Raw genomic sequence first — 13774 nt, 5'->3', positions numbered from 1 at the left:
GTTGAGGTCCAAGCTCTGCATAAAGGAGCAGGAGGTTGCCTTATAGCCACTCTCAAAGAAATATCTTTCCTTCTCTTTATCAGCCCTTCTTTTCACTCCCACCACCCTCAAACTGGCATATCCTATCCACAGGCATTTCAGAGCTTGCTTTACCTTCTCTTTCCTATAGTCTTGCTCCATCCTCTTGATCACTCATCTTTGACACACACCTCCTCCCCCCTTGTTTTAAGGACAATTCCTCCCAGCTGACAAATCCATACAACTTTACTGAAATCAGATGACCTTAATCAGTTTAATCAGGTGAACTTATGCTTTCTGTTTCTTCTGTCTTGCCTTGTTGATTCATGCTTTTTGAATGGATGGATCCACCCTGTCTTTTCTCATCCTATTTCTGAAGCAGCTTCCCAGCATTTCTGCTTCACTAGTGGTTTTTCATCTACCTCAAAACCTCTTCTCCTAAGTCTCTTCCTTTTGTTCAATCTTCTATTCTACCAATACCCCACCAAAAATATTCTGAATTATGTGATCGATTTCTTTAATTTTTTATTTCACCAAATTTATATCATTACATAAATGCTTTGTAGGAATTATATACATAGAAGTTACCTTTTAAGCAAAAACCACTAAAGGAATATAGTTCTATGCTGAATTCTTCCTTTTAGATCCTAAGAAAAGAAGAGGTATTGGAGAAAGAAGCAGCCTTTCTCCATTCTTAATGTGGGCGGCAGAACTGAAAGAAAATGAGAACTTCACCAATCTGGAAGAAAAACTGGTTTGCCATCCTGAATGAACACACATGCTACCAGCAGTTATTTTTACCTAAGCCCATCATTTTACGGCTAGGAGAGGCTAACAAAATCTACTGAGAATTTTAGTTTTGGGAGATAGTGGCTGCATACCGTAGTGTTTCAATATGCTGCACCCTACATAACTGACCACATACCACAAATTATACTCTCTTCTATGGCTCTGTCAGAGGCGGAAAACCAACATCTCGAATGGGCATGTTGCAGAACACTTTTACAGCCACGAGTAAATTTAGTTGCATATGCTGGTGCACGCTGGGCGGGAAGCCAATAGAGCATCCCCCGCCACACACGCAGAGTGTGTGCAGGAAGCACGGCATCCACACACGGCTTCGTTTTACATCTGTAAACGTGCCCCGAAAACTCACGCTGGGCGCTAGCTCTCAAATGCTTTTAGAAGCAGGTCCTGGAAATACTGTTGTTTCAATAAATAGCACGAATCGGGCACTGTTATTACCTAAACCACAGGAAACGGTGCATTTTCAAAGCTCGGAGCTTAAGCTGGTGCAACTGCTTTAGGCAAAGACAGTATTTTTAAGGATGGGGGCTGTTTACCTAAATGTTTCAAGGCACCGCAAGTTTTCCATTGTAATGAATGGTCTCTGTATCGGGGTCCACACGCCCATAAACAACAAAATAACCTCTGGAGGTTATTTCAGTACACTATGCTCTTCAGCTGACGCCAAACATTCGCAGACTATGGATTTAAAATTTGACCTACCAGAAAAACTGGCCGAGGTCAACATTTTTATTCATACAACTACAGTGACCTGTGGGTAGCACAGCAAAGGCAAGTTAGACAGGGGTACGGATGAAAAGTAGTTCTCTCTCTCTTCTCTTCTCTATCTGCCTGGAGGGAATGAAGACACCTACTTTTGCAGCTCCAACGTTGAAATCCTTTTTGCTTTCATGTGGTTACTGTGAATGTTCTCTGGAGTATTAAACGAGAGGAAGGCATTATAGTTTTTAACTTTGATGCCCCATTAAGATGAATATGCACCTAATGAGCTGAGAAATTACCATTGCTGCTTTTTTTTGTACTACTGTACAAGACTGGCTAATCAGGACGGGGGCATGCTCTTTGTGTTCTTAACCCAACAGCGATGAAAGTTAGAAGATCATATTCAAACATATGTTTAATGCAGCAACAATAAAGGCAATAATAGCTCCTGCTATAAAAGAAGGACTAGAAGGGCATTTCTTCTTTTTTATTTTTTTTTTATTTTACGAGCTGCAGGAACTATCCCTTGCAGTTCAGATGGAGTTTGGCATAAAACTTAACAGATATAATTTGTAAGCCAGCTGTCCCCATCAAAATTGTCAGCATTTAAATGTCTTAAGACAAACAACAACAAAAATAACCATCACCACTGAAACCACTAATTATTTTGGGGAAAACAAAACAAAACAAAACAAACCAACAAAAACTGTTTTACTTTAATAGCAACAACTGATCTCTATCAAAGCCCCTTAATGCTGTGGCTTAATCCTGTTGGAATTTGAAATATGTCCTTGTTTTCTCAGGTTAGACTCCCTAAGAATGAAGCTGTATCTAGTGACACAACATGAGAAGCTAAAGCCAATTATATTCCAGCATTATTGACTAATATTCCCTACCTGCCAAGTGGAGTGTGGCAAGTCTTATTCATACTGCGATATGTGAGCGTGGATATGAAGCTCCGTTTTCCCCTAAGGGAAATCTCGTAACAAACAGTTGACAAAGCAACACACAATTTTGAAAGTAACAAATTAAAAATCTAATAAATATGATGCAAATTAAGAACATGGGAATTTAGGCTTTTTTTTTTTTTTTTTAATGCCTAAAACAAAATGCAACTTTGTTTTCCTTTCAAAGATACCTTAGTGGAAAGGTATTATTTAAGTAACGAAGAGAGCACCACCACGCTGATATCTTGCCAAGGTTCATGTTCTGGGAGGTTTCAGTTCCCTGTTGGTCCCACAAATGTTTTATCATGTAAATCTAGTCAGGTGATGAAATGTTTGTGGGCCCAAGCCCAGTAACACCTCTGATGTCCTTGCACAATTGCAAAGCAGCAGTTTGCGAGATGCTGAGTAATTGTGGCTTCTTTGGTAGCTACAACAGGCCAGGAGCTCTCTTAACGAAACCTATATAATGATTACACTATGTTCTTGTAAACAATGCCATAGGGAAGTATGCACCTCTCAACAGAGAGATGTTCCCTCTGCTCCCGAAAGCATTCATTTCCAATGCTTACAAAAGGCAAGGTGGGTTTTTTTTTTGTTTATTTTAGTCAAGAAGATGTTGCTTTTCTTGTGTATCACATTTAGCCTATGGCAGAGGTGACGTAAGAAAAAGTTTCCTAAAATTTCCCTTTAAAAAAATCATTGAAATCCCAGAAGATCTGGTAACCTTATGGGGAAATTAACAGTAGGGATTGTTTATCCCTGGGTTTTTTGATGCTTTTTTCCCTTCTAAAAGATGCACTCCAGCATTTTGCAAGAGTATTTTCCCTTTGATAAAAGTATCCCTGCAAAATGTGGTCCTGAGAATTATATTTTTAGCTAGCTCTAGGCTACTGGTTCTTCTCTTTCACTTACATTTATGCTAGCCCTGCAATCGTTTTCTGAATTTTGGCCAGTCTCAGGAAAGGACTCTGGCCACGGGACTACTCCACTGTACCCATAGTCAGTGACGGCATCTCCTCTTGGTGGGGTCGCTTGGGGAGGGATTTTGAAGAACATTAGTTTAACCCGGGTGTGCAAAAGTACAGGAGAGGAAAACACTGCTCCTGTTAACGACTGGCTGCCGATTTGTGTGGCCAGGTTGCCCAGGTGAGGGGCCTCTCTCTCGAGGCACTCTGCAGCTGCCCGCTGGCGCACATGGAAGGGAAAAATCCTGGGAGAGCTGCAAATGGTGGCAGAGGCAGAGGAAGCTCCTTGCGTGAAAACGCAGCACCCTGAGCTCTCTTTCTATGCAGCGGAGGAGCGAACGCAAGCTCTGCTCTTTCGGCGTCTCCGAATTCCTCGTCACACTAACTCCCGCTGCTACAGCAGCAATCAAAAGGAATCCCACAGGGGAATCTGAGCAGAGGAAAGTATTTTCTAGAGAGCAAATGTCACACGGAAGCAAAGGCAGAGCAGGAAGCGGCATCTTCAGGGTTGCATTTAAGCTGTGATTCCACTTTGAAGATGAATCCTGGCAAAATCTCACTTTCACACAAGTATTTGCATCCTGCATGCGCTCAGTTGCGTCAACTGGCTGCACGGGAAAAAATTAGGCATAATTATCGCTTAATTATCACGAGATCTTTGCAGCCAGATATCATCAATAATCCCATCTGATACATCAAAAATTTTAATTAAAGATACAAGGGTCACGAATGATTTTAATGGGAAAAATAATAATAAAAAGAGACAGGCGCATTTTAGATAGTTAAAATATTTGTTGATTTTTTTCAGTTTTCTAACCTCTCTTCCTTTTCCCAATTAATGGCAAAGTAGAAAGGAGGAGAAAATAATGGAAAACGGAACAATTTTGAAGTTTGGGATTCTTCAGTATGTATTTAAAAGGTAAGTTTCCAGTGTAAAAGGGGAGAATTGTCACAGAAGTTCATCTTTAATTCATGTAAATTCACATTCATTTAACTATAACGTTTCAGTGAGCATAAATTTAAGTTCCAGCACGCGTAGCTTCTGAGGAGTGTGCCACAACCATGGCTATAATCTGTTTCACAGAGCTGTTACTGCTTTACTACAGGTGACACAGGCAAAAAGAGCAAAACTGTTTTATCCCAATTTACTGGACTACCATGGAGAAGGAGAGCAGGAAAAGAGCACTTAATTCAGAAAATGAGCAGAATGCGTGTGTAAGTTGCAAGATAAGTAGAGAAGTTGTACAGCCCACGTCAACCGTTTCCAAAAACATTCTTTTAAGTTACAGTATGCTTTATAAATCAGCTTAAGATTTATTAAAGTCATTCAAGAATGGGAAAGAAGAAACAACAGGCTTTGAAGAAAATTGAATTATTTCATGTTGTCAGTGTTATGAACTTAGGAAGTCTAGTTTGTTACTAGGGATTTAAGAAATCCTGCTTTGTGGTAGTCAGCACGGGGAAATTCAGCAAAGGCAATTTAATAAACAAATCCACTGGAATATGATTATTTTACTATCCTGCTGCAACATGATGAGTCAGAAGGCATAATTTCCCTACACCGCTTTATAACGGACATTAGATGAAAAATGCTGCTGTGTGCATCCGTGTTAACGTGCAATGATTCTCCTAAGTACCTTTGTGAGAGAAGCCGTCAATGGCCACTAGCACTCTTCTCTCCCCAATGGCTCGCTACAAATCATCTCCTGCACCACAGCACAAGGCTAGAAGCTAAAAAAATGAATACACCAGTAATTTCTTTTCGACAGTGATTTGACACCCAGCTGATGGAAGGAGCTAAACATGTAACCTCTACACCGTAAGTTCTGCTAAAAGAGATTCTCGCAAAACACCCATGGGGTTATGGATTCCTGCTAATAGCGGCAATAGGATGGATGATAAAATTATGGCAGTGTAGAAATGCTCCCTCAATTAATTTCCCATCATGTTAAGGCCATTATCATTGGATGTCATCTAGCGAAATGGAAAAGAAAAAAACAAACCCAGAAGCCTTCAATACCTTTGAAAGTTTCACTCACTTAGCACATGATATAATTGCAGGGTAGAGCAGGCCAGCCTCTTGAAATAGTTTACCTTCAAGTAGAGCTTTAGTGATATTGATTTAAAGCACCACTGACAGGCAGATTTGCTTCAAAAACATAAGCATAGGCAGAAGAAAAAAAAGAAACAAGCACACAGCCCAGAAGGAAAGAGAGCATAGATTCATTTCTCCCCCCACCCCCCCAAAAAAAATGTGTCGATTCCAGATTTCTAGATGTCAACGGGAGCTTTTTTCAACCAGCTTTCGACACAAAGCTCGCAGATCGTTGTTTTACAGGTCTTTATATTAGACCACCTTGTAAATGCAGCTGTCTCTCCAAAGAAGCTGCTTCTAACTACAGCTCTTCTTAGCTGTTATCTACAGCTTTTCTGTGGGAAGATGAGAGGTTTTAGACAACTATGGACAGGAAACAACACAAAGTAAAATCTATGGGAGGGCTCTCATATATATATATATATACACATATATATACACATAAATATACACACGCATATATGACAGTATATATGCATATATATATGTATGCATATATATTTAAATATATACAAACTTACAACCATATACAGTAATTAAATAGAACCTGTCCTTTTTTTGGCAAAATGAAGACTCTATCAGAGGACAAAACAAGCAGGTTTTGCTCTGTCGTCTTCGCAAGCTTGCTGTCTCCCCCTTGCTCTCCACCTGCCGGTTTTGTCACTGCCTCCCCCCCAACACAGGCACTGCCGCGCATCAGCATGAAGCAGCGGTCTTGGCAGCGGCGAGTGCAAGCGGTGGAGGGGCAGTGCTGTGGGGACAGCTGAGCCGTGCACAGAAGAAGAGATCTTCTCTTCTGTGTGGAAGGTTCCTTCTGTGTGTCAATCCGGAGACGTGATTTCCCCTACTATAATTAAGGCACGAGACATATAATCAAGAATTAAAACTCAGCCTAAGAGACAGTGTGTGCCAGGAAGAAGCGAGCGGTAGAATATTTACAGTAAGAAAGGCAGAAATGGAAGCAATGAGCCGAAGTGAGCTGGAAGGGTTAAAGACTTTCTTTAACGTAGCCAAAGAAAAACTTACGTCCATAAAAAAGGAAGAGGAGAGAATCCTATGGGCCATGTTTTTGTCTTCTCCAGTTTTGAAAATGTACAGGATATATCTAGGGGGCATTTGCATTTACAATGCAATTGCAACAGTCTTCTGGATGCGCACACGCAACTACTCATTGAGGCACAAAGCATCCAAGGCAATTCTTACTATAAAGGTCAAAATTCCTCTTAGCTGTAAGAGAAACTAGCATGAGCCCTAACCTTCAGGGGAAAACTTAAAGGCTGATACGCAAAAAAATGTATCGCAGAGTGCCTCAGACTATGGTCCCGTGGTTTGCTTTCAGCTGAATAACATCAAGAGATGACTGCCTCTAGCTACTCATCGCCACCCCAGCAGAGTTTACAGCTTACCAGGCTTGTTACTGCTCCCCTTCCCTTTCCATACCGTCACGATAATCTGGGTGACATTAATACTCAAACAGATTTTTTTTACTAACCCAAAGTATGTTGACATAGCCGTATTAGGCAATCGCAACACAGGCAGATTTAACAGGGTGATGTTTCCAGCAACAGCTGGAACAGGGCAGGACACAACTTGGTGATATTCTGAGTATGAGAACATCCTCCAACATGGGTCAGAAAGCATTAACAAAGACGACTGAACTCTAATTCCGGATTTCATAGCTCTGAATAGAAGCAGGTGGCCAAACGAAAGAATGCCCTTTAGCAATAGTTTCTGCTGCAAATAAACCACAAATCAAATCCTACATCAAATTACAAATAGTTACATTTAGATTTGAACTTGATCTACTTTTTTTTTTTTTCCCCTCAAGCGTTACAAGAAAACAGCTCTAAGTGCGGCTGCCATCTCAAGGAACTTCAGAAAAGCATTACTCTGTTCGTAGAGATCATCAAATAACTTTCCAAACAGGAAAAAATACCCCATCTTATGGAAACATTTGCTCCTCGGCATGCTTGGGCAGCAGTTGTTGCCATTATTGACAGCTCAGCAACACAGGAGATTATTTGCTCTTTTATGTCCGTTTCCACTCCCCAAAATGAAGCAACTGACAAAGGGCCTTGACTGACACCCCCAAGACTCACGCTCCTTTTGCCCAGCATGGCCGCGACCTGGCACCGCCACTGCGGTTGCCTCAGTCCAGTCTTCACCTGCCTGAAGGGATTATACAATGGCAGCAAAATAGACCTCAACCTTATTCCTTTGGGCAGCTTCTTTGTTTCAGCTGCCAGCATCTATAGCACCACTGCATTAAGGCATATCTGTTCTCATTTAAATGGGCTGTTTTACACAGCAAAATGGAGAAACGTAGACTTTATGTCTACGTCAGGGACATCTTCAGCTCTGAAGACTCTCTAAGTCTTTTAAGCATCTCTGGATGTCAGCCATGTGAAACTGTAAGTTACCATCTGGGGCATGTTAATGGTTTTATTTTAAAAAATGTAACCTATAACAGAAAGAGCAGCTTTCTTCCTGAAATGAAAGCTACAAGAGCACAGGCATTCAGATATAAATACAGCTAGGAATCGCTGATAGTAGGGGTGGGGAACCCCACATTTCCAACTTCAAAGCCCCCTCTAGCTTTCATGTCACGCAGAAAGACGACGCAGTTAAATTTTCCCACTAATACTGGAACATCACCATGTTTCTTGCCATAGCAATTGCTGTTTAATCCCAACTTTTTGAAAGTTAAGTCACTGAAAATGCCTACAGCTGCTCTGTAGCTGCTTCACTCCAACACTCGTCTGGTTTGGAAATATGCCTTTGTAGCCAGTTACCTAACTTCTTTTTAATCCTAATTAAAAAAGGCATACCACTGAACCCAACCCTCACCCCTCTGCAAACGACTTTGTACGTCCCTTTGTTTTGCGAGGCAATTTCAACCACCTCCAGTAGTCTCAATTTGGACCTATACTCTTACTCTGGATATCTAAATTCCGTGAGGAAAGTGATGGCGCTGACTTGTCAACTTGACAGGACTTTGGCTTGAGACGCTGCTGCAATTCCAGTGCAGGCAGCGGTGGCAAGGATCTCCGTCATGTGAGTTAGCAGCTTCCCCCAGGGCTGCCGCAGCCTGAGGATCTGGAGAAGATTGCTCCATACCGTTACACTGTAAGAAAACACTGTGAGATTTCTGTTCCATTAAAACTAGAAGGTTGTGGCGTTTCATCCCTATTCTGAATGGACGCAGTTTCTGAAAACTAAGATTAATGGAATCAGAATTTGGTGTCCAAGCTAATATACACAACATAATTTAAAGTTAGCCTTCACTGACTGGTCAAACCCACTCAAATTAGGAGAAACAGACAGAAGCACAATAAGAATTTCACATTTATTGCTGTGTAGACTCCAGCCCACTGACTCCCTGCTGTGGAACTGGCAGGTTTGTTACAACCTCATGAGATAGGTGAGGTACAGTATTATACAAATTCCTTATAGAGTTTGACAAGTCCATTACACCTGTGATGTCTTTAACCTTGTGCTAGTTTATTGTACTGAACTTATGTCAAAGCAAATATTCTGGAATAATTGCCTGATAATGCCTGACTGCTGCGGCAGTGCTACAGAGGACATCGTGCCATACTAGTCCTGCAGCTTGCAGACGACAGTACTTTGCTCAGCCGTAAGTAGGAAATCACGGAAACAAATTAAGTGAAAGCCGATGCTGACATTTCCCCAAAACTAAACTAACAAGTTTTTTCAAATGACTAATAGCTGAAATCACTTTTGATCTGCAAATTTTTAATTATTGCTTGCTTCTGTGTTCCAGTCCTGACAGGAAATGGAACCAAAGAGTACAAAATAGCAGGAGACATTGTCTGTATTCCTGCTTTCATTAAGGACAGACATTTCTGGAGTTTTCCAGAGACCACTGTCTAGTGCTTCTTTTTCAGTTTTCTGGACAAGAGAGGTCTACATTGCTCCCAGACAGGCCCAATTAGTAGTAGCATGCTTATAGACTCTCTTGATTGCCAAAAGAAACTCAGCGAGAGCCTCAAGTTCACACAGGTATGTGGAAGAAAAGAGCAACTGAGAATCATGTTGCCAATTTCTTGTTGCTCCCCGCAGAGCTCCCCATAATAATAATAATAATAAAAAAAAAGTGTTTCATTTATGGAGCAGCTGTATTCAATTGCTGCATAGTGCCTTTCACCCTGGGTCCAGATTTTGGTTGTTACGATCAGCTTGGATGACATTGCTGTCATAAACACAATACGGGTATGATAATAATGACAAAGTCCTGAATAAGAGCAGAGTAGCAGTAGATGGTGTGGTGTTTGCTAAGAGCTGCGAGAAAGTGGATCTATGGGAGGGCTGCTTAAAAAGCAAGAGGCATAGGCAGATAGTTATAAAGTGAGCCGTCTGCTACCACAGATGAATCCCTAATCATTTGAAGTCACTGCCGTGCACTGCGGATTGCTTGTTAAGTTAAAAAGGAAGAAGAATTACTCACTCCCTACAACTGTCTTCTTTCTTTAGTTAGCAGCAGGCTAACCTGAAGATCCCGAACTTGGGTGCCCAACACACCAAACTTGATTCCTCGTGGTACCTCAAACTCTTTTTCTCCCTAACATCCTGGACAATCAAAGTAGGATGAAGCCTGCAAACATGCCTTGAATAACATCATAATACAAACAATGTGCAAATAATATGGTATACTCTATGTCACATAAAACATTCACGGTACTTAAAATACTAAAAGGCAATGACAATTTCCCTGAAAAAGAAAGATTCAATAAAAATTTGTACCAAATGGAGTATCTTATTTGAGGTGACTGAATATTGCACCTCTAGGCACTTGTTAAGATCTTGGTCAAGTGTTTTACACTGATACTGTCATTCTCAACCGAAGATCTCAAAGCCCTGTGTGCACTGGTTAATCACAGAAACCCAGGACTGTAAAGAGCTGCATCATGTTTTGAGGCAGAGGAGTATTAACGTCTTCGGTATACAAAAAGTAACATCGCACAATAAGGGAAGAGCGAAGACAGAATAAAATCCAAGGTGGAGTTTAACTTTCCTAGGTGCTTTTGAGAAGTCCCATGTGCAGTCCCATATGCTTTATTCAAGTCAGAGGAAGAGGATCATACAACAAGCAGAGTCCTCCTGAATCCCAGTCCTCTACTACAATTACTAACACATGTACCTCCGCCCTCCTCCAGCAACAATTTGCTCTCACATCATTTAAGCCTTGATTAAAAAAAAAATGAAAGAAATCTCCAAACCGTTCCTCCCCAACCTACACACATTACATCTAACATACATCAAGACAGAACATGGCTTTTTTGTGTTATCTGAACATGCATGGTGCTTTCCTATCCCTCAGATCGTGCCATTGCTGAATTCAACTTTCTATATAAAAATCAGAGCCAAAGGCAAGCTTCTGGAACTGCCCCTACCAGTCCTGGATCTCAAAACCCATAAATAATTTGCCTGACGATGCTGAAGAAGTGTTTAGTAAAAGGATTAAATGCAGCAACAAAATATGAAATAAACATCTGTATTCAATCTTGAAATGCTTCGAGTTACCATACATCTCTCCCCAGCTTCTAAACACACTCCCTGCCAAAGGCTTTTCTGATTAATAGCCTGGAATCCCCTTCCGTGGCTCCAGGGGAAGGGGAGTGGATGTAGTAATCTGTTATCCACCTGTCTTTGTATTATGTCATACAACACTTATTTCATCCAGGCAGATTCATCACTATTGGCACCATAATAATCACAGCTCACATTGCATACCAATGAACTTCTAATGCTAGCCCTAACTCAATCTGGTAACTAGAGCTGAATCAGATTTCTTTATCAAAAGCTAATCAGGAAATTTCTAATTATTTTCTAAACAAAACAGCATTGTTATAAATTCATAATGAAGCTAAACAGTTAGATTACAAATAACCAGTTAAAAAAAAAATATCTTTCTATTGTGCAACTGTGCACAACAAATACAAAGAGAATTTACTCATCCTCAGCAAACAAATACGTTTTTATATACTCTAACTACATGTCTGGTTTTTGTAAGATGTGACTGTAAGCTTAGTCCCGCTTACATAGATACAGAGACAGACCTTCCACTTGCCATGAGTCCAGTGCAAATTGATGTAAAAGAGTAACAAATGGGACCAGGGTTACACCTTAAGGATCAGCTAGGGTTTGGATGAGAATAAACCTAACTCAACTTTGGGATTTGTTAGAGTGTATAAAAGACTCCAAAAATCTCTTTGTTATGTGGGAACACGGGAAGGAAGTTTTGCAGCACCTCAGAGTATTTTTTCCACTCACAGAGGGAGAAAAAACTTCTGCAATTGTGAGGTCCTTCTCTGTTATAAAGACAAACCTTTGAAGAAAAGACTTCCAGCGGCACTCCAGGACTGGAAAGTCCTAGGCTTGTGTGCCTTTCGTTAATTGGTGGATAAGCAATGGCTGCCTTTGGTTTCTGAAAGGAACCGCGGACTGGCAACATAGAACTAAACTCCAATCTTTCCTCTTATTTTAAACATTTCACTTCAAAGAAAAGGCATATGCGTATTTAGAAGAATATTTGTGCCACAACCAATTTCCACTGCTGCAGGAACATATCCGTTCATGTTCAAGTCATGCATAATTGACAGTTTTTTGACCATTTTTTCCAAGAAAAAATCCTTTAATACACACGTGGGGTAGGGACAAAGTATCCCATCTGCTGACTTGCTCCGCAGGCATCTGGTGAATATTGTCTTTTCCTGTGCTTAATTAGCTGTAGAAGCTGGCATAGCCAGCAGGATGAAAAATAACGTTAGTGCTCAAAGAAATCCTCCTATTGTTTTTCCTCGATCACTTTCAACCTAGGCAATGCTAGCATACCTGTCCTGCAGCAGTTTTATTTCAGGTGACTTCTGTCTGGCTGGAGTATTCCATCTAGAAGTTCGGTATGGCAAAAGAAGGCCGTAATATGTGACTCAATTCAGAAACACATTAGAGGTACTGTAAAACAGCAAGCTATCAAGCAAGCCTACCAAGAATATCAAGTTCTTTCTGATCAGTTTGAGGTTTCAATAATTGAATCTTCTCTTTCTTCTTCGAGCATTGATGTCACCGATGAAGGTATCAACGCTGCATTCTTTGGATGGGGCTGCACATTAGACTGATCCTCAAGATTAAACACAAGCAGGCCCTCTGTTGCACTGTACGTTTGAGAAAGAACGCGTAGAACTTGCGTTTCAAGAGATGAATGTGTTTCCTAGAGTTTGTTCTCAATAATCGACGTGCACTAAGAGACCGTCAAAAGTCCTGTGCACAATTCTGTGTTTGGGAGCAGCAGGTGCAACTTCCCACGGAAATAAGAGGTCCAGCTTCAAAAGAAAAAATATTTTCATGACTCTGAAATAAGCCTTCTTCCTTGGTCCGCTAAAACTGGTTTTTAGCTGTTGCAAAAAAGTCTGCACTAAAACCAGTTGCTGCAATTTTTTATCAGGTTTTTGTAATGTGAAACTGAATTAGTTTACTAGGTGAGATCTCAGGCTAGGGAAAAAGTGCTTTAAAGATTTATTAGTTAAAAAATACATGATCATATCATTGATGTTTTGACAAATTTGAGATATTCTAAAGATACTCTTCAGATTCTGGGAAACACTCAATGCTCTGGAGACAGGCCAGTGAAATAAAGTGATCTAATCAATAAGTAGTCAGAAAACATCTCAGCATGGTATTAGCAGAAAAGCTTCCAGCATAGGCTGTGTCCCCGATTAACAATGGGCCAGAAATACCTAGATATCAAGCTGCTTCAGTAGGACTAGATACACCCGCTGCCATCTGACATTCAAGTCTTAGTGAAGGCCAAAGATATGGCACGTTTCATGTCTATAACTTCATACTTGCAAATGTCCCATTTCTTAAAGTTATATTTATATCAATCCCTCTGCTCTGGCATTACGAAGAGATTTAAAACAAAAAACAAACAAAAAAACCCCATACTGCCAAAATACTCTTTCTCTGTCTTTCCCTCAGCCTAGCCAGCCCATAAACATGCTACAAGTCGAACACCACAATGTTTTAACGCTGTGGTTCCTCAGAAGACGAGACTGCTTGACACTGAACTATGCCCAAGTGCCTGTCCCGGGCCAGTTTGCTTCTAATAGTCCCACACAGAGGTCAATAAGATCATTGTTCTCAAAGCATATGGTTCTCTCCCGCATACGTCGTGTGGACAGAAATCACTGTATAAACTGTGGAGGAGCGAGGGAAGAGGT

This window comes from Vanellus vanellus (assembly GCF_965231255.1).
Source record: "Vanellus vanellus genome assembly, chromosome: 5".
Classification (NCBI taxonomy): domain Eukaryota; kingdom Metazoa; phylum Chordata; class Aves; order Charadriiformes; family Charadriidae; genus Vanellus; species Vanellus vanellus.
Note: the sequence above shows the minus strand (reverse complement) of the source record.